At 38.7% G+C, this 25,331-nt stretch overlaps 1 protein-coding gene across 4 annotated transcripts in view; it reads left to right on the forward strand.

The window, feature by feature from the left end:
* The window catches only part of znf644b (zinc finger protein 644b), a 44,043-nt gene that overhangs the window by 3,222 nt on the left and 15,490 nt on the right, over positions 1-25,331 (forward strand). For all 4 annotated transcript variants that reach the window (XM_028588511.1, XM_028588512.1, XM_028588514.1 and 1 more), the window contains one exon: positions 9,799-9,848. The gene's annotated coding sequence lies outside the window, so the exon portion shown is untranslated. The remainder of the gene's footprint in view (positions 1-9,798; positions 9,849-25,331) is intronic.

Genomic DNA, 25,331 nt, shown 5'->3' on the forward strand with positions numbered 1-25,331 from the left:
TAACTATGTTGTTTTACAAGTCGTCATAGAAATGACCAAAGATGTTTTATTCCAACATCTTGTCGCTGGTGCAGGACCAAAGATTCTAGAGCGCTACATTTACAGTTGCACATTAGTGTATTATTTGATTTATTTTGATTGTAACCACCAGTATTAATGTCACAAATATATTTGATTAAGTTTCATGGGTCATTATTTTAATTTTCTATGGGAACTGAAGTTACGGTAAGGCAGAGACAGGACAGCCAGGTGACATTCACAGGTGTAGAGACTTGAGCAGGTGAGGTAAAACATGCACTGGAGCCCGGTACAGGAGCCCCTGCCCAATGGAAGCAGAGATCGAGGGCGTGACTAAAATAATCGTTGACTAATCGAAAAAAAAATTAACAGATTAGTTGACTACCAAAATAATCATTAGTTGCAGCACTATAGTTAACTGCTCCTCAGATCTCTGCAGGGTACATCCAGACAGCTAGAGTTTTGCACGACTAAAACAACCTTTGAACGTACACATGTTCCACCAAAACAAGTTCCTTCCCGAGGCTATTTTGCAGAGGCACCGTCATTGACACAAGACGATTGTGATTGGTTTAAAAAAATGCCTATAAACCAGAGCATGTTTTTCTTCCATCTGAGAATTCTGTGTGGTGTAGCCAGACCCTCCTCCACAGCGCTGTGGAGCGAAAGGTAAAGAAGCTGGATTCTCGTTGGATCCCGATATCAAATGAAAATTTATATTGTCAGGCTTCAAGTAATGCGTTTGTGTCCGAACCACTGTGGTTGGACCAATCATTGTCCTGTGAGGAGCTACTGGCAGCTACGGGCGTGGTTTAGGTTTTTGTGACGACACTGAGAATCGAATGTTTGTGACAATGAAAGTGTTTTTGTGTGTGTGTGTGTGTGTGTGTGTGTGTGTGTGTGTGTGTGTGTGTGTGTGTGTGTGTGTGTGTGTGTGTGTGTGTGTGTGTGTGTGTGTGTGTGTGTGTGTGTGTGTGTGTGTGTGTGTGTGTGTGTGTGTGTGTGTGTGTGTGTGTGTGTGTGTGTGGCGTGGCGTTCCGGTTTGGAGGACTGCATTGGGATGCTGCTCCCGGAGCCTAATCCCACGGGAGCGGCCAGTTGTAACTTTTTTGCAGTCAATAAATAAATAAACAAGCATCTCCTGTAATCCTTTAAACACAAAATCCACCAACGAGCACTCATTGTTTTTTTTTTTTCGATACCGGTGCTAAAACGATAATGCCAGTGCCTAAATGGTTCAAAACACAGGACTTTGACGTGGGAGACCGGGGTTCGCGTCCCACGTGTGGAGATTTTCAGCCTTTTTTCAGCCGACTTTCTTATGTTTTTTTTGTTAAGCCTTCCCCAATGTTTCTTCCCTAAACCCAACTGTTTATTAGCGTGTTTTTGTGACTTTTTTGTGTTACTAAAGCCTTTCCCTGCATTCTTTTCCTAAACCCAAGCATTTTTTCTTTTTGTGTGACGGTGTTCTCGCAATAACACACAACGTGGCGACGCGAGCCGCGTGTATATAAAACGCACCGGTCTCCCTTACTGTAATTGGAGCGCTCCACGTATCTACCGTACGCACAATTTTACTTTGGCGTACACATTGCACGTTTGTAAACCTGTGTTATTTGTACGCTTTTGAGTGAGACCGGATTGTATAACAATAACATTTCACCAGTCAATTGCTGTTAAACAACAATAAGAAGAACCACTAGATGACAAGATATGTTACAAAAGAATTGAATGCACCATGAGCTTACGAGTTTCAATTGAACGCACCGTTACAGTAAGTCTCGGAGATGTGACAACTCGGATTCTTGCAGTGGCCATGGTGTCTCAAACCTTTTTCAGCATCTGTATTAAGACATTTAGACAGGGTATCAAAGTCATCATTTTGGTATAGTCACATTGGGTAATTTTGGGACCGATTGGCGAGGATTTGCTAAGGACAAAATATACACAGCAATACACTGGTAAGAGCAAATCATGTTTAACCATGTATCCAGCTAATTTATGAAGTTTAAGTTACTGTACTGAGTAAACAGTTAACTTGATTTACTATTGTAAGTAGGGCTGCACGATATGAGGAAAATATCTAATTGCGATTATTTTGACTGATATTGCAATTTGATTCACAATATTGGAGGGAATGATCATTTTTGTCATTATTCTCATTTTCATTGAAAAATATTAAAATGAAAATTTTTCGAGGATCGGTACCAAACAAAGATTTTCTTTTTAAGGGCTTTTCCCTTTTATTTGATAGTGACAGTGGATAGACAGGAAAGGGGGGAGAGAGAGAGGGGGGATGACATGCAGCAAAGGGCTGCAGGTCAGATTCGAAGCCGGGCCGCTGCAAAGAACTCAGCCTACATGGGGCGCATGCTCTACTGGGTGAGCTAGAGGTCGCCCCACAAAGATTTTTTTCTTTAGTCTGTAGGATAGGATTTGTAAGCCGGGACGTCTCTGCAGCACCACACTACTTCATTCAGAATGGTTTGACACATATTTTGCCTTCAACAAATATTGCGCCCCCCTGTGTTATGGATATTGCACTAGTCGATATTGCAATTTTGATAAATTACGATTAATTGTGCAGCCCTAATTGTATGTGATGTTGTCTTCTGTGGGGTTTTGTTCCACCAAAACAAGTTCCTTCCAGAGACCATTTGTCAGAATCCTCATATCAATAATATGTGAATCTTTCTTTTGCAATACTAGTACAGTGCCCGTTGAAAATGTGCCTGTTTGGAATGGGCCAATTGCTTGGCCTGTGGTATTGCTGCTTGTAGAATTATTCAAAACCAAATTGTACCACAAAATTGCTTACAGAAGGACCCCAAACAACTTAATATGCATATGTAGCTAATGTTGGAAGCAGGAAAAGAGTCAAACACGGACACACATACATACACATACAAACATTCATACATACATACATACATGCATACATACATACATATATACAGCTACGTCTCGCTTTATTAGATAGATGTCATTTTTATCAATCCTCAAACTTAGTTTTTTACAGCATAGCTAAGCATAGTTTAAAATTAGTATTGTTTCTACTGCAGACAGTGAGTGGGTATCTTATTCTCGTATATCAGCTCAGGAATGGAGGTTTTGCAAAATCAAAGTGTAGACCTACATAAGTGAGTCCTTCACTCCTTGCAGGTGTCTAAGGATGAGCTTACATATCTATAGGAAGAAGTCACTGGCAGCTTAACAGCCTAGTGTAGGTTTCACTGCATTAATATACCACCGAGAGTAAAGGAGTCAACTGCTCGACTAAATAAATCAGATGGTCGAGGCATGTTATCCACAAATTGATTATATGTCACTTTACAAGGTCAAATATTTTAACCAAGATGCCTGAAGTCCCTGAATGCTCAGCATAGCAAACAGTTATGTTTTCTCTGCAGCCTAGCTGGCTGCTTACACAGCTATAAATGAAAACACCTGGGACTACTTAAATGGGAATACACTGGCCTGAATTAGCAACTCAGCTGAGGAACAGCTGCAGAGATGAGATATTTTAGTAATCAGGTGGATGTACCAAGAACATTGAGGTCTGCAAAAATATATCAGAGGTGAGGAAATGGGGGCGGCATGTTTTAATATAATCATACCGGCTGAATCACTACTTTTGACTTATTAAATTGTCTGCATGAAATTAACAACTATCACATTTATTTTTCTTGGCAATGAATATATATTGAGCTTTTCAGTTTTCTGTTTTCAGTCGTATGACATGAAAATATAAATGCCAGTTCCCATTAGAGCAGCAACCAAAGATTATTTCCATTATTGTGTTACATTGTCAGAAAATAGTGAACAACGTCAGTCATAATGTCTCAGACGTCAAGACTGGGTCAGTAAAAGCTTATTTTGTCTGAAGAACGAACGTATATTGCATTGTATCATCACATGATCGAATAGAGACTTGACATTGGACAACATCAACATACATATTACCCAGCAATCATCATTGCATACTGTATCTATTTACAGTGTTGGGGGTAACGCATTGCTGTAATCAGATTACATTTGTCTGTTACGCAGTAATGTAACGCATTACAGTTACAAGGGGTAGGCATCTCTCCCATATAAGACTGATCTGATACATATCTAGATACATGACAACATTACGGTTCAGGGACAATACATACTTTTTTTGAGTAACTACCCCAACACTGTCTGTATATGACAAAAACACTGAAGAAAATAAGAAATTATTTATTAAATGAAATAGTTATTATAGTTTATATATAGTTTTTATTATTCACGTAGAATGAGGATATCATTTAGCTATGGATTGCTACAGACTATTTTACCCAGAAAAGAAAACCATGACTGGGATGGGTTTACCTTTTCGAGTGTATATGGCACAGTTTTTGATTTAACGCAAGTTCATTGCTGGAAGGGCCACTCTCTCACAGGCCCCACTACAACCGCACTGCCTGCCTATAGTATAAATATTTACGCCCCTGGTAACAGTATCAAAATAGTAGCAGATTAATTCTTTGATGATCGAGTAACTGAATATTTGACAAATCATTTCAGTTCCAGTTTCCATGTTATTGACATTTTAAACCTTAAGGCATTACTTTAGCAAAAAAATAAAAAATAGGCCTAATTCTATTTTGATGTTCACATTGAGGTTTATGTTCATGAATAACCAGAAAACATTATTGGCTGTCCCTTTATAACTTTAGGGATGGTTATTACTTGTGATTTAGGTTAATGAATGATACTGCTGCGACATACAGAACATACTGTGGCAACATGACCAGGGCTACATCCAGTGATTATTTTCATTGATGATTAATGTTTTCATTAGTGAAAAATTTGCCCAAGGTGAATGTCATCAAATTACTTGTCTGACCAACAGTCCAAATTCAAAGTTATTATGTAAACAATTAAATATAACAGCGACAGTAACCTGTGGTATTGAAAATAAAAATTGGCATTGAAACAACAAATATTATACTGAAAAATGTTGAACTAAAATATAAAACACAAACATCAAAAAGTTATAATCTCACAATCCTGTTAATTATTTACATTTTTTTTGCATTATGATGGGTTTTTCAATTTCTATCTACATTTTTTCTTTGTCTTTTTTCAGTGACAGTTTTTTTTTTTTTTTTTTTTACAATGTCAGGATTTTTACATCACTGATTTTCAGTTTTAACTTTCTGTCCCAGTTTTTGCATAGAGAGGAGGTGCTTGAGGGGAGGGGTAAAGAGGGCGTGGTTTACAGGATCATTTGTTTATAATTTGCATACTGGCAAGAGACCGCACCTCCACAGGAATCCTTGTACAGTTATCCGCCACTGTCCTGGAAGGGAATCATAGGGTTAATGGCTGCCCTCAGTTCTGCTGTAGCCTGTGGCCCCAGAGGGCACTGGATGGGTGGTAAAATTACTCCTCTGGCAGACTCTTTTGTCACTCTGTCATGGTCCCACTCCAAGAAATATCTTGTATATCCTATAAGTAATGTTAAAAGACTCTGCAGTTGTTTTTAGAATACTTCACAAAACAATTAAACTTATTTTTTTGTAAATGAAATGCACACTTTAGGTGTGCATTTAATTTACATAATAAATATCCAAAACAAAATGTAAAAAAGGTTTAATTGAACAAGTTTTAGCTACACAGGGTCCTGGAGAAGTCTGGGAAAGTGTCAAGGTCCCTCTGGAGGCGTGGTACAAATATATAGTGGGTACAAAATAAATGCAGACTGTTGGAGGGATCTAGCAGGCAATCCTCTTAAAGACTGACACATCATGGCACAAGCGCTCCACCCTACAAGATAAATACAAAAACTCAATCAGTGCACTATTAATATCACTTTAAACCCCCAAGTGGGCTAGCTGATGTGGTGTTAGCTAGCATTAGTGCTTGTTCAGCTAACCTCTGCCAAAACAGCCCAGCTTACATTAAAATGGTAAAACAGCATGTGAAAAAAAAAATGGCAGAGATAAACAGACTTACTTGAGATTTGGGGGTTCCAGGTGAACTTGTGGAATCCATTGCAGATATGCGGTTATACCGCATCTGTGAGGATGCCTGTGGAAGTGCGGTCTCTCGCCAGTATGCAAATTACCAGTACGAAAACCAAGCCCTCTTTGTCCCTCCCCTCAAGCCCCTCCTCTCTACGCCAAAACGGTACAGAAATGCCTCATGATCATTTCTGTCTGTCTGTCCATCCTTTGAATTTCTCGACGGACGTTTATCCGATCAACTTCACATTTGGTGGGTAAATTGCAGAGAAACCAAGGAAGTGCCGTGTCAAGTGTGAGCTTTTGAGATTTATGGGACATATTTATTAGTAGTGCGTTATGTACACGCTGTGTGGTTCACAAACTGGGGGGCGCACCCCCTAGGTGGGGCCAAGTGTTATAACAGCACAGTGAGGCTAAATATAAATTAATTCAGAGGAGGAGAATGAATCTAAGAGTGTCTGTCTCCACAGTAAATCCTATGTTGGGTGTTTGATGATTATTTGTGCTTTAGAACACTTGTCAAACAATCAGACATTTTAACATTATCAAACAAAGACAAATTTTCCCCCTCGTACTAAAATGTTCATAAATCGCTACTAGGGTACTTCCTTGTTTTATGAATGAAGAGCTGGGCAGTTGAACCAGCTGCAATGTATGTGTTTGACCAATCAGCGACTGTGTCATCCCTGCAAACCCTAACCTGAAAGTCAGTTCCCTCCAATCAGCGACTGGCCCCAGAAAATTGCCACGGAACTTAAGAAAGACACTGATCCCTGTGGCCGCAATGTTCCTAGACCTTGGTGAAAGTTCCTATGGCTGGAAAGCGTCTCATTCTGCTGCACTGCAAAGCATAGAGAGGAGCAGAAGAGGTTTGGGAACCGTGGTGTATTGTATTGAGAGGGCCCTATTGACTTTTACACTGCTGAACAGCATGCTGGGTACAGCTGGCTCTCCGGTGTGCGTTACAGTACATTTAAGAGTTAAAAGAAGAGAGATCAGAGATGTTACATTGTAGCAAACTCATTTAACAACATTTAAAGCACCAGCGATGTAACTTTTGGAATGAATGCTTTTATTCCCGGAAATAGCCTGGTCCCAAATAGATAACTGTTAGCAAATTACGTTTATACTCTTAGCATTTCTAGGGGACGCAACTATGTCATGACAGGTGTATTTCTCACGACCCAACGAAGCGCAGTAGGGGTGTCACGATACCAAAAATTCAGTAGTTGGTTCCAATACTAGTAAAATAACATGATTCTCGCTGCCAATTTCGATACCATGGTAAAAAAAAATGGATTTTCTAAGATTCCATGTACTTGAACTTGAAACATGAACTTCTAAAATATTTGAAAAATATAAAAATGCCATAACAAGACATACAAAACATGTGCAATAGAGCATTGAACAACTAAATAAATGGTCATAATGCAACAACTAATGTCCCCAGACACATTCCAGACTTCCAGGCATATTTTCAAAAGGGACTGTGCAAAAACAGTGCAAAAGAAAACAGTGAATATATCAGTGCAGCCATTCAGCTAACAAGATGAACATGGTTTTGGCAAAATTGCATATCCTCATCCTCATGGGACCTTAATTCGGAACGAAATATAAATGGTAGTGAACGGGGATAGGCAAATTATTTTTTGATCCCGTTTGAATTGATCCATGGATTACAAATATGATGTTCGTCAACTTAAAAGATAATTTCTCAACCAAAGAAAGTCTCAGTTAGGCGTAGGTTTGTCATATGACCACTCAGTTTTTTGTGAAACCGCTCAGTGAACTACATCTCTCATCTCACACAATTTTCGTCACCTAGCTTGATGCTCAACTTGCTCGCTAGCTAGCTAGCTTAGCTCTGTTCCACAACACATTTAACGTTATCTTACTTGATGGGTTTTATCCAATGAAGTGTTTTCAGCAGATAAGCAAAAGAACAACCAAGATCCTCTGCTCATTTGAGTAACGTTACATCCCCTGTACGATACACAGACTTCGTAGTTTCAGCGAGACGTCATCCGTGCGACTTTGAAGTGTGTAGTCTTTCTAACTATGTATTTTCACAGTCTTATACTTCAACAGTTTAACAATAAACTGAGACTTTCTTGACTTGCGAAATTTTCTATTAAACTGAGGAACATCATATGTGTAATTCATGGCTCAATTCAAACGGGATAAAAAAATAATTATCTCTCCGTTGACTCTCGTTCCGATGGACGATATCATCATCCATCGTGATGGCTGGCCGACATCACGATGGAGAGCCACCATCGTGATGCCCCCCTTTAAGTGCAACCTATTTGTAAAAAAGACCATTGCTTTGAGCAGACTGCTGATTGGCTGTAGTGATACATTCTCTCTCTCTTTCCCTGTCAGTTGTAGCTCGCTCTACCTTCTAGTAACGTTGGACACAGCGGTCTCGAGTGAGAGAGAAAAAAGCGTTAAAAGTGGAACGCTATCACACTTTCCTTTCTCCCCTCATTGGACCAAGGTTGTCTACGTTACTCTGTGCGTGCATCAATAAGTAAGTCTGAGGTCCTGTAGGTACCGGACGATGTTATGCAGGATTTATGAATGTACGTTAGCAACAGGCTAATTCACGAGGGTGCTATTTTATGTGTGAGCTAATATTGCGCGTCTGTTCATGTGCGCTGCAAGAGTTATGTTTCTGTTTATTGAATGCGTTATTCAGTGCAAACATAACCGAGAATGTAATTTAAACTCAGTAATGATGGTATGTTAGGTTATTACTGTCGCTCTGTTGAAGGCAGACGTCCCACTGTACTGTCGTTACGCAGCTCACGGACATCTGATTGACTTTACTGCTCCGTATTTAAGTGAAAGTAGGTCAAGTTGTAAAACCTACCTGCAGGGCACCATTTACAGAGGGCATTTAATTGTTTCTATGTTAACTGTTGGCCCATAGTAGTAGAAAAAAATATTTATGTAAAGCTACCCCCGACAACGTTGTCCATCACAATGTTTTACTATAAACATCGTCAACTGCCAATTTAGGGGACATCGCCCAACCCTAGTGTAGTTCCACTTGTTCGTGACCTCCTACTTGAATGTACGTATCGACTGGAACAATCTGAAGCGTACACTGCCCCCATCAGTTCCAGAAGAGGCGCAGCACCGATGCTAACACTGGCATCGGCACTCACGGTGCTTACGGTGCTTCAAAAAAATGGGCATCGTCGTTGTTTTGTCATTTTAGAATCGAAAGGTATCACAAGTATCGGTTCTCGTGACATCCCTAAAGCACAGTGTCGAGTGTAAAGTTGTTTAGATGAGCGGTTCTCGAGAAAGCTGCAGGCAGCAATACCAAGCAATTGGCCCATTCCGAACAGGCACGTTTTGAACAGGCACTGCATTAGTTTTAATAAAATCTGAAGAAAAGAAAGGTCTGGACCACAAACATTTACGAAGTGATGCCAATGTCGAAAAAAACAACAAAGGATAATTTCAATCGAATAATTAACTAATCATTTAAGCACTCATTACCTTACCCTGCTAAACTCACATTTCCTTGTGTCCTTGTGTGGAGGTATCTTACAAGAAATGATGTCCTCCGCTTTTAGTTTTGAATCCCAAAACAGGGTCTGAATTTGGAGGGACATCCATGGATTCCCTGAGGCAGGGTGTGTCAGATGTAATCACGAAATCTTACTGAAACCTGAAATGTTTTTTAGTTTTTAAAGGAAGTGACAGTGATCTGTGTAGTGAGCAGCTTTCGGCTTCATTAACGGAGTTAAAGAACATTTTCTCCCTGTTACAGGTGTGTTTTCTAAGAGCCATGTGGTTGAATCAGTGCTTCAACATAGACTGGTAAGTCGGTTTCAGTTTTTTTTTTTTCAATTTTAATTATTCAGCATGATTATTGAGATCCACTTTCTCAAATTTGACAAACACTGGTGGTATTAGTAAAATATTGTCTCTTGGTAGAAATGCTACTATCAGCTCACGGTTTATGATTCAGACAATCACCAGAAGGTTACTTGCCGTGAAGCGACACACGTTTATAACTTTTTCAAATAGCCACTGAACTGAAATGAGAGTATTTGAGCCGGTAACGTTGAGCTTAAAACGAGTTTTGATTGCGTTTTAATTGAAAAGCAAGAAGATGTGTGTTGTGTGGAGTCCGCAGTTCTTGTCAGTATTATCATCATTACAATCACAATGGCAGAGCATAAACCCAAAAATGTGACCGTCTCTGAAGAGGTGTTATCATTCGGGCACAGTTGTATGTCTCCTTACCGGCTTAACACCTGAAACTGTAGCTCAGATGTGTGAAATACTCTGAAACTATAGCTGGGTGTGATTACCAGTCAAATTAAATCTGAGATGTCAGTTACATGTGTCAGTGCTTCCACTCCTACACTTGGCAGGTTGTAGAGAGTGACAAGCTGGCTGTTGATTATTCTCCAGTGTGAAACAGAATCACTGATACAATTCTCTAGTCTTTGTTTAATTTTCTTAAAATGTAAGCCACTATTGTGATTTTTGATGTTGAAATTGTCATCACATTGAAATTATACCATCGTGAGCTTAATCATTAAATCAGTCTTTCATTTATTGCTCTTATGAGGTAATTATTACATTATATTATGATGTTTGTTTATTTATTTTTATTATTATGTTTATTTACATATATAATTATTTTTATCTGAGCTTAGATTTGAAAGGGAAGAGAGAGGGGGAATGACATGTAGCAAAAGGCCACAGGTCAGAACTGAACCTGCGGCCGCTGCGTCGAGGACTGAGCCTCTGTATATTGTTGCACGCTCTACCAGGTGAGGTACCCAGGCGCCCTCAATATTTATTTTGAATGATTATTCTATGATGTTGGCCCTTTAAATGAGGATCTTTTAGGACATGCTCTACACTGCCCTACATACATCACGTTATTTAAATGATATAAAATGAATCGTTAACCATTTTGATTTAATTGATTATTTTCAAACAAAAACTGCAACATTTCCTAGTTCCAGCTTCTCAATTGTGAATATTTGCTGAATTTCTTTGTCTGAAGTGATGAGTCAACAGAGTATCTTTGGGTTTCTGACTGTGGGTTGGCCAAAACAAGCAATTAGAAGATGTCAACTTGGATTGGACAGTTATGATGGTCATTGTTTACTAGTTCGTGACACTTAACGGCCCAAACAATAATTGATTAATCAAAATAATAATAATAATGACATAACAATAATAATAATAATACAATTGCAGCCCTATTTTTGCTTTCAGCTTGTTACACAGTGCACTATCATTTTCAATAGAACTCAACTGTCTTTATTCAGTTTTTATATTATAAAATGTATGGCATGCAGTTTAAGATAGTATAGAATGGCATGAATAAACCTAAAGCATTAACAAGGCCATTATATGACTCCAACTGTTTTTTACATTTGGCCTTTTGGAGCCTTATAGTATGTGCTCCATCTTATAAAGTCATACATTTTGATATCCATATTTTGCTTCAGGAAGGATCAAGTTTCAAGCACCAAATTGTAATACACTTAATTGTGGCCACTAGTAGTATTAGTATAAACAAATTTGTTTAAACATGTATGTGCAACTGTATCTAATTCCAACCCTCATACTAAAATTTCAGTGCATTCACTGCTGCTGCAGTAACAATCAGTTTGGCGTTATGAGGAGTTTTTTTTTGCTTCCTTAATTTGTCTCGACAGCTCTACTGAGAGGGATTTGCAGGAACATATTTTGAATGAATTTCCAGGGTTCAGGGTTCATTCTCTGGTTCTGATCATCTGCACATAATGCAGCCAGATTATTTAAAAACAGCAAGCAGCTTTTGAAGCCATGTCATGAAAACATCCAAACTTGGATTTTCTATTCTTTTTAGTTGCTACTGACTTTTAGTTCAGTTTTTTTATGTTCACAAACCTAAATTTACATTTAAAGTGTCACTGCGCTTTTAAAGAGCCATAGGAGTGACTTTGTGGAGAGGAACTTGTTTTAAAGGAAAGACAGATTTCAGCTACTTAAATCTAAGGGGCCGGTGAGATTGCTTTGGTCCATCAAAGGCTGAGTGAAGGACTAGGTCATGAGCTGCAGATGTCCACAATCCAGCCTGCTGCTCAGCCTCTGCAGATCAAGCCTTCTATTATCCTGCTTCACTCAGGTTATGGAGCATTTCCTCCACTAAGGGGCAGAATACGATCACTGATACGCTGAGCCCTCACTCAAAGGGATGATACATTGAAAAGCAAAATCAGTTACAGTAATTTACACTGTGTAATCACATTCAATTGGATACATAATAATGATAATAATAATAATAATAATAATAAATTGAATTTATATAGTGCTTTTCATAGACTCAAAGTTGTTTAAATACAAGGATTAATGGAAGGACACAAATAATAGCTTGTTATTAAAAAAAAACTTTATATACAGGGTTGTCATGTTATGAAACATGAAAGTAAATGTACAAAGATAAAAGTGCATGTCCATGTTACAAAAAATTATAATTACATGCAGTTATGACTAAAGGATAGTTATGGTTTTCTTCTTAATGCAGCTTAACTCAATTAATTGTTAATAAACTAATAGTTAAATCCTAAATATACTTGCCAGTTTTGGTATATTTTAGGTCAGATGCACCCAAGTCTACAAGAATGTCAAATCAGTATTTATCCCTCCAGAACATTTCTCCAAAGTCCAAACAACCTCTATCTTGGAGGGTTCGGATTAGCGAGCTTCTATTGTACATGAGCTGCGAGCTGCTCACCCTTTCTGTGATACCTATCTAAGGTAGAGCACAGCACTTTCCTCATTAATTTCCCACTTATTCTCAGAGTTGGATGTGATATTTTAGAGCTTTGAGCATGCGGGGCACAGGTTAGGCACAGTTATTGCTGACAGAGGGCTTTTACAGCTATGCTCAATGAAATCTGGAGTATAGGATTAGACATATAGAAAGTTATATAGTGATTAACCTTCATTTGAGTCCCCTCTGTGATTTCTGGAAGGCAAATCCTCCTGGTGCCATATATATTTCTCAACCTTGATAAATTACCTTCAAAATGATAGATTGAGGTATTGCTTTTTCTTCTGCTGCTTTTGATGCATTTGTTTGCCCTTTCAGGTAGTTCAAATGCTTCCTTAAACTGCATACCACTTCGATTTCTTTCAGCTGTACTGCCGTAACGATTAAGAGGTAACTTTTTTTTTTTACCACTGGCGGCGCTATGGAGCACCTCACAACTGCACAGGGCACCTTTAAACTATACTTATATATATGGCATGGTGACTAAAGTAAAGTTATCATACTAAGTAATAGGGGTGGGAAAAAATAAATTAAAAATCGTATATATCATGATTTTGCAACCATTCTTTTCCCCAGAATCAGTATTTCTTATTATTTCTACCAATGATTCTTCTAAATATTTTCTGTTTATATGGTACTGCTGACAGCAGCGACATCATATCAGTGTCAAGCAAAACAGACCAAAAGCAGAAAATGCAAAATATACACGTTATGTACTTCTTTACAAATTAAATAAATGTCAGACTCACTGACTGTTGTGATGTGCATTCTTCTTAGAAACTTTTTTAGGAATGTTTGATGAAAGTGTATTTTCCAACTTTGGTTTTTGTTAAAGAATTAAAAGAAGAAAATTGATGAAAATCGCAGTACAAATTGAATCGGCACCCATGTATCGTGAAAGAATCGAATCTGGACAAAAGCATATTGTCCGATAGTGTTTTCCACACTAGTCATGAAGTTTTCCGTATTTTCAGCTCGTTTTCATAGCTGCAGGTGCCATCTGTTGGGCATATGTGGTACTGTATAAAGTTTGGTGCACTGTAGTCTTTATCCTCAATGCTCCGTTGCCAACAAAATTCTAGCTAGACTATCTGTCCAATCTGAGCTTTCTGTTGCACTACTAAAACAACTTTTGATCGTACACATGTTCCACCAAAACAAGTTCCCCAGAGGCTATTTTGCAGAGGCACTGTTGCTCCGTGTGGCGCTTAGCACCGCCCAAGACGATTGTAATTGGTTTAAAGAAATGCCAATAAACCAGAGCACGTTTTTCTCCCACCCAGAAACAAGAGATATTTGTATATTTATAGATTTTTCTGTTTTTCAGTGTGTAGTTAAAGGGGAAAAATCAAATTTATTTCAAAATGATTAGCTTGCATTGCTGTGTGAATGTAAGTGTGGTTTAATCTATATAGGGTCAGATGTGTGTTTAGATAAAAGAAAGCCAGAAGTGCGTTCATGCACTGCAAGAAAATCTCCATCTAAAAACAATCTTGTTAATAATAATAATAATAATAATAATAATACATAAGTTTTATATAGCGCTTTACATGGAACTCAAAGACTCTTTACAAACAAAAGAAAGAACAAATCTATTTAACAAGTAAAAATCTGCCAATTGGGTGAGATTATTGTAACTAGTTCCCTGCACAGATTCACTTGTTTCGTTAATAATCTAGAAATACATACATACATACATACATACAGTAATTTCAAACAAGACACATCAAAACACATTTCTTCACCACAATGTATAAAACATCACAAGTTCTTGAAATATCTTTTTTTTATATGGATATATTCACTTGAAAATATAATCTTTGGTACTCATGATTTTCACAGTGTGTGTTTGAATGTGATGGTGTGTGGGTTAGTTATGTTTTCATCAGGTTTTTGGTGTGGTGTCCGCAGCTGCAATGGATTACTGTCTTCATTTTCAATGAGCTAAGCATTTGTTTCTAACAAGAAACTGAAAAAATCCTGTTTACGCCACTAATGATATAGAAAAAAATAACGAAATCTCAAATTGCTGCATTAAATCAATCAAATGTATTGATGCCACAATTTTGTAGTTATTATGCAAAGATATTTAACACAATCATGGTTTAAATTTTTATTATTTCATGTCACAACATTCTAATCATTAGTAATCCCTTTTTTCTTAAATGCTGATTGATTGATGAAGCTACTTCTATCTAATGCTATCTTGTATCTTTGTATTTTGACGCTACAGAACGCGGCCTTTACAACAATGGCGATTCCCTCCCTCGCCCTTCCAAGAAAGGACATTTTTTTTGAGCCCCTTTGATTTGGCACAATTTGTTTTGATGTGAGGAGTGAGTGGTTTTTAAAATCTCCTTAACTCCCCAGGCCTGGCCCAGCCTCCCACAGGGCTAATGACCGTAGCCTGGCCCGTGTTGAATAATACAGACGCTTGAGAGGTTGAAGTAGGGAGGAGGGCAAGGGGTTAGACATGGGCCCTCCTTCTACAGTACACTCCATTGATAAGATTGTATTAATTGGTATGAATAGAGAGGGTTTTCTCCCTCTCCTTGTATACATTTACCATTATACTCATTAGCTTCCCGTTGCCTCCCAGCAAGTTTCTCCTTCACATCCCCCGGGGTCTCCTGGGAGGCAATTTGCATCTCTCCATGGTGTCCCTCTGGGGTTATTGAGGAAATATTAGCCCCTTTTCTTCTGTGGCCGACCCTTTGATTTATTTGGAGCTGGGGCTGATAGAGTGGCACTCACATGTTAATGACTGGCGCTGATACAGGCCCCTGGTGCAAGACGACTCATTGATCCGGGTTGAAAAGGTACAATTGACAAGCAGTACTGAATAATCGTCTTACATGCGTCTGTGTGTGTACGTGTGTGTGTGTGTGTGTGTGTGTGTGTGTGTGTGTGTGTGTGTGGACCTTGGGAAATGACAAGGGAATCCCACTGCTGTCAAGGCTACCGCGCTCAAACTGTCCACTTTTCCTGATAGAGTTAGATAAATAGTTTTTTTTTTTTGGCCTCTGAATTCCCTGTGACTTTTTGACAGCCATAGTTTTGGCATTTTCTCTTCAGAGGCTGCTTCTTTGTTCACTATAGGCTCTACCATTCCTGTCAGCTCTTTAACCTTACGTGATCATAGTGGTGCTTATTTTAACCACTTCTAGCTCTCTAAACCCAATCAGAGGCTGCACACGGCACACTTGATCCAGTTGGTGTTTCAAGTTGTTTGTCCTGGTCTAATAATAGAATTCAAGGTGACTACTGAGGGCTCACTTTGGTTGCCGTTAGTGACTACAAGGCCCCTACCCTCCCTATCCATGCTGTGGTGCACTCATATTATGTTTTAAAGAAAGATAATGAGAGATTTCATCCTAATACCTGCAATACTTGACATGCCTCCGATTTTAAGCTCACTGATGTCTGCTCAGCAATGTGGAGCCTGTCCTCAATTTGGAGAGCAGTTTGACACCGACTCCCTTTCATCTGAATGGTCACATGTCTACAGCAAAGCGGCAGCAACAAAGTTTGATATATATTTATAAATATATAAATATTTCATTTTTCTTCCCCATCTCAACTGAAGAGGGGAGCATCTGAGCATGCCTAATCAGAGCAACAACTTCTGTCTTGCTTCATATTTGTACACTTTCAGTTATATGGTAATAATAACATTCAATAAAAGTCAACACCCTAACTGCCACTAAACAAAAATACCCACCACCGCAATAGCTGCATCTTCTCTGTATACTTATAACAGATTAGAGGTTATGTATATCAATTGCGCCACTCATGCATATTGTTATGAAGGAGAAATGCAAGAAATGGAAATGTGCCATTTCAACGAGCCGGCACAGCTTGCCAAAAGTGGGCAAGTGGGTAGTGCTTGTGGTGATGGTCGGGTTTGTTTTCCTCTCAGTGTTGGGAGATGAGAAGTCATGTATCTAAACAGAGCAGATATGATGTTTATGAGAGCCATCTGCTTGGCAGCCCTCCTGTGCCCACTGCCCTCCTCAACGTGAGAGCAGCCTCATTAAAACGGTCACATGCCTGAGAAATTTCTAACTGCTGTTTTTTCTTCTTCTTCTTCTTCTTCTTCCCCCTTTTAAAAGGAGTAGAGTTTAAAACTAACAAAGCCTTGGGAAATCCCCATCAGACATCTCTCCCTTAATCCATTTAATTTTGAAAGGTATTGTTTAAAGCTTTAAAGTTTATATCGTTTAATCCCCCTCCAACACTACGGGCAGCAAATGAGGCCGTGTCAGCAGCTTGAACAGATATAATCTACTCCACACAACAGAAAATCCTCCATCAAGACAAGGTTGCATGGGTTTCCTGTGAACTCGCTGTTTGATGTTTCTACCTGCTATTGAACATGACTTCTGTCTTAACCCAACTGTCACTCGCTCCCTGTCCCCTTTTATCACTCCGAATGTTCACGCTTCACCTTTTTTCATCAGTAAATCTACCATCGCAGCCATTTCACTCATTCCCCTTTTTTAGGAGAGGGGGGCAAGGAGAAGTGTGTTGTGGGCAAGATTGGGAGGGATTTTTCAAGACATTCTTTGCTCTCGTTGAACTTCGGACAAAGGATAGGATGTTTTTTTTTGGATTGCGACATTCGCTCTCACCTGTAGTTCAAGGCACTACTCTCACAGTTTAACCCTTGCTCTGTCTCCATATGTCTTTTTTTGGTTTTAGTGTCCACTGCTAGTGTGTTTTTAAATATATATATGTATATATATATATATATAGTGCTAAGTGTTTATTATTATGTGCATATACCTTCCACACATTTTCAATAGTATTATTTTATTAGCTGAAACAATGTAGTTCAACATTTTGAAAAATACGCTTATTACCAAACGTTGAAAGGAAAGATCAATACCACTCTCATACGGTATCTGTCTGCTAAATATGAATATAAGAAATATGAAGTTACAGCCAGGATTAGGATTGGGAGGAGGCCTCGGGGAAGACCCAGGACTAGGTGGAGGGATTATATCTCCAACCTGGCCTGGGAACGCCTCGGGATCCCCCAGTCGGAGCTGGTTAATATTGCTCGGGAAAGGGAAGTTTGGGGTCCCCTGCTGGAGCTGCTCCCCCCGCGACCCGACACCGGATAAGCGGACGAAGATGGATGGATGGATGGATGAAGTTACAGCCAGGATTAGCTTAGCTAAGCACAAAGACTGGAAATGGGGAACCCTGACTGCTGGAGGGCTTCCACAAATGAAAGCTTCGACTATATATGTGATGTCATTTTGCGTTTTTTTTTACTTCTTAAATTTAACCGGTTAGTTACCGGTTAATGGGTGTCAGGCTTTCCAAAACAAAATTAACCAAAACTGACAACCTTATAACGTTAGTATAGTTATTAGCGTAGTTACAAATGTCAATGGGGTTTTGAATGAGATTTTTTCTTTCCTGGAACAAAACGTAGAGCTTCCCGTTTCATTTTGGCTCCCTATTATGTACATGTGAATACACTTCACGTTGTTATTATTAAAACTCTAGTTTTTATTTTTTTTATAGTTTCTGGTATTTATGCTTAGCTAGGCCAGCTGACTGTAGCTTTATATTTAGCAGACAGATATAAGAGTGCAATATTTAAGTCTTGTCAGGAAAGCGAATAAGACTATTTCCCAAAAAATGTGGATCTATTCCTTTACTTCCAGGAATACCATTCTTGTGAATATGTGTTTAAATCACTTGGCTGGACACCTAGTATTCTTGTTGTTAAAGCCTTCATTAGCATAAAAATTTTTTACTATAAAAAACACTATATTCTTTGCAACATACCACCTATGGTAGTCATATATTTTTCTTTAGTGTATAATTTGAGTCATATAACTCGGTATATATTTTCACTCAAGCAGTAAATTACATTGTTTAGTTATCAAAGGATTTGTGTAATTACATTTGTGCAATTCAGGATGACAGGGCTGATAGTGTCTGCACAAGACGCTGGCATACATAATCACAGCCAAAATCCCATTAGGGAGAATGGAGACCATTATTATGGAAATGACCTTTGGGTGACAAGAATTCAGTGGGATAAGAGAGTGCGTAATGTGGACAAAGACATTGTGTGAAGCCACTCTATTTATTTTCTCCTGTGCAAATTTAGGGTGTTTAATGAATCTGCTGTTTTATAGTTTCACGTTCTTCTGCGAAACAAGCCAGTTGGTCACATTGAGGAAAGTGAGATTTGGCTTGCTGCATATTGTTAATTTATCTGCTTTTCTGCTATTTGATACTGTGGGAAGAACTGCAGGGCTAAGATGTTATAAGAAGAACTTAACATTGTGTTTGTTTTTTTCTTCACTGTAGCACCTTCTTGGAGAGAACATACTCACCTTGGGATTACTGGAGTGTCAAGCTGAATCTCTGTCTGTTTGTTTTGAGCCACACTTTGATACTCTCACACTTAAGAGGCAGCTTCATAAATTCACATTGTGTCAAATAAATCAATAGATCCCATTAGCTGAGGAAGTTGTGTAGTGCAGTACTTGAGGGACTGTGGCTCCCCTTGTTTAGACATTTCTCAAGCAATGGTGATGGCAGAGGAATATAAGGTTGGCTGTTGATCCAGACAGACAGCTCCAGCAGTTGAAATGGTTGGGCTGACTGGTCCCAGTTGGTTTTTAGCGCTGTCTCCACTGTGCTGCCAGCCTGGGTCTTCACTTGAACAGGAAGAAGGAATTTGCTTAGACATTCACAGCCTTACAAGCCTACAGCGCCAAACTCTCATCCTCAATTTGTGTGTTGTCCTCACACAACCTAAAGTTTGGGTATTTCAGTTGTTTGCATTAAATAATTGTCAAAAATGAATTATAATTATAATTGATGAAAATAACTGTCACAATGAATACTGTATATCTTTATTTCTGTATTGTTCTAGTTGACAGCAGGATTTTGTCTTTGGTTGCAACCATAGAAATATATATATATATATATATATATATATATATACATACATACATACATACATACATACATACATACATATACATACATACAGTGGGGAGAACATGTATTTGATACACTGCCGATTTTGCAGGTTTTCCTACTTACAAAGCATGTAGAGGTCTGTAATTTGTATCATAGGTACACTTCAACTGTGAGAGGCGGAATCTAAAACAAAAATCCAGAAAATCACATTGTATGATTTTTAAATAATTAATTTGCATTTTATTGCATAAGTATTTGATTGCCTACCAACCAATAAGAATTCCGTCTCTCACAGACCTGTTAGTTTTTCTTTAAGAAGCCCTCCTGTTCTCCACTCATTACCTCTATTAACTGCACCTGTTTGAACTCGTTATCTGTATAAAAGAAACATGTCCACACACTCAATCAAACAGACTCCCAACATCTCCACAATGGTCAAGACTAGAGAGCTGTGTAAGGACATCAGGGATAAAATTGTAGACCTGCACAAGGGTGGGATGGGCTACAGGACAATAGGAAAGCAGCTTGGTGAGAAGGCAACAACTGTTGGCGCAATTATTAGAAAATGGAAGAAGTTCAAGATGGCGGTCAATCTCCCTCGGTCTGGGGCTCCATGCAAGATCTCACCTCGTGGGGCATCAATGATCATGAGGAAGGTCAGGGATCAGCCCAGAAATACACGGCAGGGCCTGGTCAATGACCTGAAGAGAGCTGGGACCACAGTCTCAAAGAAAACCATTAGTAACACACTACGCCGTCATGGATTAAAATCCTGCAGCGCACCCCTGTTCAAGCCAGCGCATGTCCAGGCCCGTCTGAAGTTTGCCAATGAGCATCTGGATGATCCAGAGGAGGAATGGGAGAAGGTCATGTGGTCTGATGAGACAAAAATAGAGCTTTTTGGTCTAAACTCCACTCGCCGTGTTTGGAGGAAGAAGAAGGATGAGTACAACCCCAAGAACACCATCCCAACCGTGAAGCATGGAGACAGGACGACTGCACCGTTTTGAGGAGAGGATGGATGGAGCCATGTATCGTGAGATCTTGGCCAACAACCTCCTTCCCTCAGTAAGAGCATTGAAGATGGGTCGATGCTGGGTCTTCCAGCATGACAACGACCCGAAACACACAGCCAGGGCAACTAAGGAGTGGCCCCGTAAGAAGCATCTCAAGGTCCTGGAGTGGCCTATTCAGTCTCCAGACCTGAACCCAATAGAAAATCTTTGGAGGGAGCTGAAAGTCCGTATTGACCAGCGACAGCCCCAAAACCTGAAGGATCTGGAGAAGGTCTGTATGTAGGAGTGGGCCAAAATCCCTGCTGCAGTGTGTGCAAACCTGGTCAAGAACTACAGGAAACGTATGATCTCTGTAATTGCAAACAAAGGTTTCTGTACCAAATATTAAGTTCTGCTTTTCTGATGTATCAAATACTTATGTCATGCAATAAAATGCAAATTAAATGCTTAAAAATCATACAATGTGATTTTCTGGATTTTTGTTTTAGATTCCGTCACTCACAGTTGAAGTGTACCTATGATAAAAAATTACAGACTTCTATATGCTTTGTAAGTGGGGAAAACCTGCAAAATCGACAGTGTATCAAATACTTGTTCTCCCCACTGTGTGTGTATGTGTGTGTGTGTGTGTGTGTATGTGTGTGTGTATGTGTGTATGTATATTTTTTTTAGATTAGATTCAACTTATTACTTATTATTGTCATTTGCAGTGTACAAGTACAAAGACAAAAAAACAGCGAAATGCAGTTTGTGTCCAACCAGAAAAGCAGAAAAGTGCAACGCGATATACAAAGTATAGACAGTGTTATAAGAGCAGAATAAATATGTAATATGAACAATGTATGAACAACGTACAGATGTGCAATGTAGTAGCAGTGACATTATACTAGTAGTAAGAATTTTATTTATATATATATATATATATATATATATATATATATATATATATATATATATATATATATATATATATATATACACACACACACACACACACACATTATTTCTATGGTTGCAAGTAGAAACATTTTAAATTGTCACTATCTATTAATACACAGATAATTTTCTAATCGTTTTGTCTAAAATGTCAGAAATTTGTTTAAATGCCCATTACAATTTTTAGATCTAATGGCTTGTTTTGTTCAAGCAACAGTCCAAAAAAACCCAAAATTCAATTTACAATCATATAAAACAGAAAGAAGCAACACATACTCACATGCTGGTACCAGAAAATGTTTGGCATTATTCCCTGATAACTGACTCAAACGATTGCCGATTAATTTTCTGTCATTTGACCAAAGTGTTAATAAACTTTTGTATTAATTTTTGTATTACTGTAACTGTGCTATCTGCTTTTATGCATCCCCAAAGAACACAAGGATATCAAAAATCAACAACATGTATATTTAATCAAGTAAATTGTATATACTTTGAACCTTTTTATGTATTCAGTCAAATTACAAAATATAAAAAACCTTTGGGCCCTAGCACTTGTGTTTTAGATTGTGTACTTTGTAGAGTAATTTAAGTAAGTAATCTTTGAAATAACCAGAGTAACTTTACACCTTAAAAAACAGGTGCAAAAGCTGCACTGCCATACAATGTCAGTGCCTATCATTGCAGCATCAATGAATGCAATTTGTATCTATTTTTGTAGCCTTTTTTCAGTTTCAGTAAGTTTTTATGTTTCATTAATTTGCATTTCTGACACATGCAATTACTGTACATGTTATGTGTGACCCAAAGTTGAGACTCCTGCTCATCCTCTACTGATGCTGCTTCTTCCTCTGAAGTCTCAGCCTCATCCTGGACTGCATTCTGCTCCTTATAGTCCTCGCCTTAAATTATTATTATATAGTAGAAAATAATGACAAAATTACATTGACATGTCATACAATGAAGCTTGACCTTTGCACTCATTGTCATTGTGATGGAAGCAGATTGTTGACTTTGGTTTGTCTCTAGTCATTTACACCTGCCATTATAGTAATATTGCTTTAGAACGCGTGAAATAACTACTAACACAATAAGCGAGTATTATAAAACAATTAATTCAGGCAATCATTTTACAGGCAAAGTGTACGGCATTTTTATTTATTTGGTTGTGCACAGTAGAGAACAACTGGTAGATGAAAGAGAATAGGGCTTGACATGCGCTGAGGTTGTGAGCCAGACTCAAAGCCAAACTGATGTGAGTACATGGCACGATTTCCAGCCCACCAACTATCAGAGCATGCTGCACAGGATCCTATTGAACTCCATAACTTGAAGTGATTACATTTTTGCTGTTGGTACAAATTAAAGCCTTTAATTTTATGAACCTGAAGTTTATGTATGTACACCTGTACAATCAAATGCAATCCAATACAACAGCCTAACAATAAATCCTGTCTAAACTAAATATTATAAGCTACGTAAAGGTATAGCTGAGCAGGCAGAGGATGTCAGACCTGTTTTATTGGATTGCATTACATTGTATCATTGTACCTAATAATGACCACTTAGGGTTGGGCGATATGTCGGTGTATACCATGTGACAGTAGAAATGGGACCACCACTAGAGATTTTGCAACACCATTTCAACAAGTCCTCCAAACCATATGACAACTAGGTTGTTTATTCCTACCCTCTAATACAACCCAAAGGAGCGTTTCATAAATTAGCGCCCCCTATCGGTAGCAGGAAATAGAACCTACAGGAGCATTTTCTGTCCTCGTATCTAAACCAGATAACGTAACACTCGCTGTTTTAAACATGTTGTTAACCTTCTGAAACAATTGCAGTTTGGCTAGTTTTAGGAACAACGACCACTCGGTTATGTTTAGGCACTACGAATACTGAGGAAAAGAAAATTGAGGCTTTTATTTGTAAGCGGGACACAAACGTCAGTCTCCTGGGTGAAAGTCCTGCGTTTCTTTGACCCATTTACCACCCCAACCTGCCTCCTTATGTGTAATTTGTACCCTTACAGCAATTCTCGCGCAATCTCGTAATACTGCAAGATCTCGTGTTCTTGCGAGCTCATGAATCCTCGCAAGGTACAACCCGTTCTCACTCCAAACTCATAAAATACGGCTGAAAAAGCACCCTTCACTGTGTGTGTTAAACGCACTGGGCAGAGCAGCTTGAAGATGACATAGTATTTAGAGCAACAATGGTAGCAAGTATTATGAAAGCCCGAATTTCCGCATAGGGAGGGTGGTTGGGGTGGTGGATGGGTCAAACAACACAGGACTTTCACCCCAGAGACAGGGATTTGTGTCCTGCATGTCACGTTTCCTAAACCCAACTGTCCCGTTGTTCTTTTCCTAAACCCAACCGTCCCGTTGTTCTTTTCCTAAACCCAACTGTCCTGTTGTTCTTTTCCTAAACCCAACTGTCCTGTTGTTCTTTTCCTAAACCCAACTGTCCCGTTCTTGTCCCACATGTCACAGAAACATACCTTTTAATAGCCCACCCACAATCTTTTCCTAAACCTAACTGCGTCAAAAGTGACGACAATAGTCCCGACCAAGATAGATAAAGCGTGTTTAGATATGACGCTAAAGGAGACTTTAAGCGTCAATAACAACGCAAAAGGCACCTGACCAAGTGTCATGGGATGGGAGTGAGAATGTGTTGTAAGGTAACATAGGAGAGTGAAGCTGTAAATACAGAGCAGGAAGATGCACCATGTTTTACCTTTAAAACCTGTAACACTTAAAATTATGGTTCTCAGGAACCTTAAAGCTTCCATTTTAAAATAATTTTAGTTTAACTGTCTAACAGTATACAATGATGATGACGCCCCTCCTTAATCTCATTTACCAAACTGAAAAAGAGGCGAGTGTCTTGGGTAAAATAGCAGACAGGGTTAGTAAAAGCTCATAGCAGATTGATCTGTGCATACAGCTTAACTGTATTAAAGCTCATAATCCCTGTAAATATCTCCAGGCAAGGCAAAGTCAGCCTTTTAACATTGACTAAATGAAGTAAATAGAGGCAAATAAATTCATAAAAATTGCATTTCTGTTGAACCCCCGTTTGTTTGTTTATATATATATATATATATATATATATATATATATATATATATATATATATATATATATATGTATATATATATATACTATATGTATATATATAGATAGATATAGAGAGAGAGAGAGAGAGAGAGAGAGAGAGAGAGAGAGAGAGAGAGACGCAAATTGTGTGAGTTGGCTGCTAATGAGGCTTACACATTTTGAACCAAGATATTTTGATGGCTTTGCCACCCTGCCGTTTGGGGGTAACAGTGAAGTTGGGTTTAAATGGAGAGCGTCTGTTCCTCCTTCGAACCTCTTACACCACAACAGATGGGGAGAATATGGAGCTCGGAAGGTTTTACCTATGAGGTGGTAACAGTGAAGCCACTCATTAACACTGAATTTACCACTTCGTTAGCAACGCAGCTTCCTGTAGAGAGCAACCAGGCCTGGATGTCAAATCCACTGAGCATACACTTTAAACTAAACCAGCTTTGGACAGCATAGTGTAATCTGTTATAAGATGTAGCATACACGTAATTTA

Source organism: Perca flavescens, chromosome 9 (genome assembly GCF_004354835.1).
Source record: "Perca flavescens isolate YP-PL-M2 chromosome 9, PFLA_1.0, whole genome shotgun sequence".
Taxonomy (NCBI): Eukaryota; Metazoa; Chordata; class Actinopteri; order Perciformes; family Percidae; genus Perca; species Perca flavescens.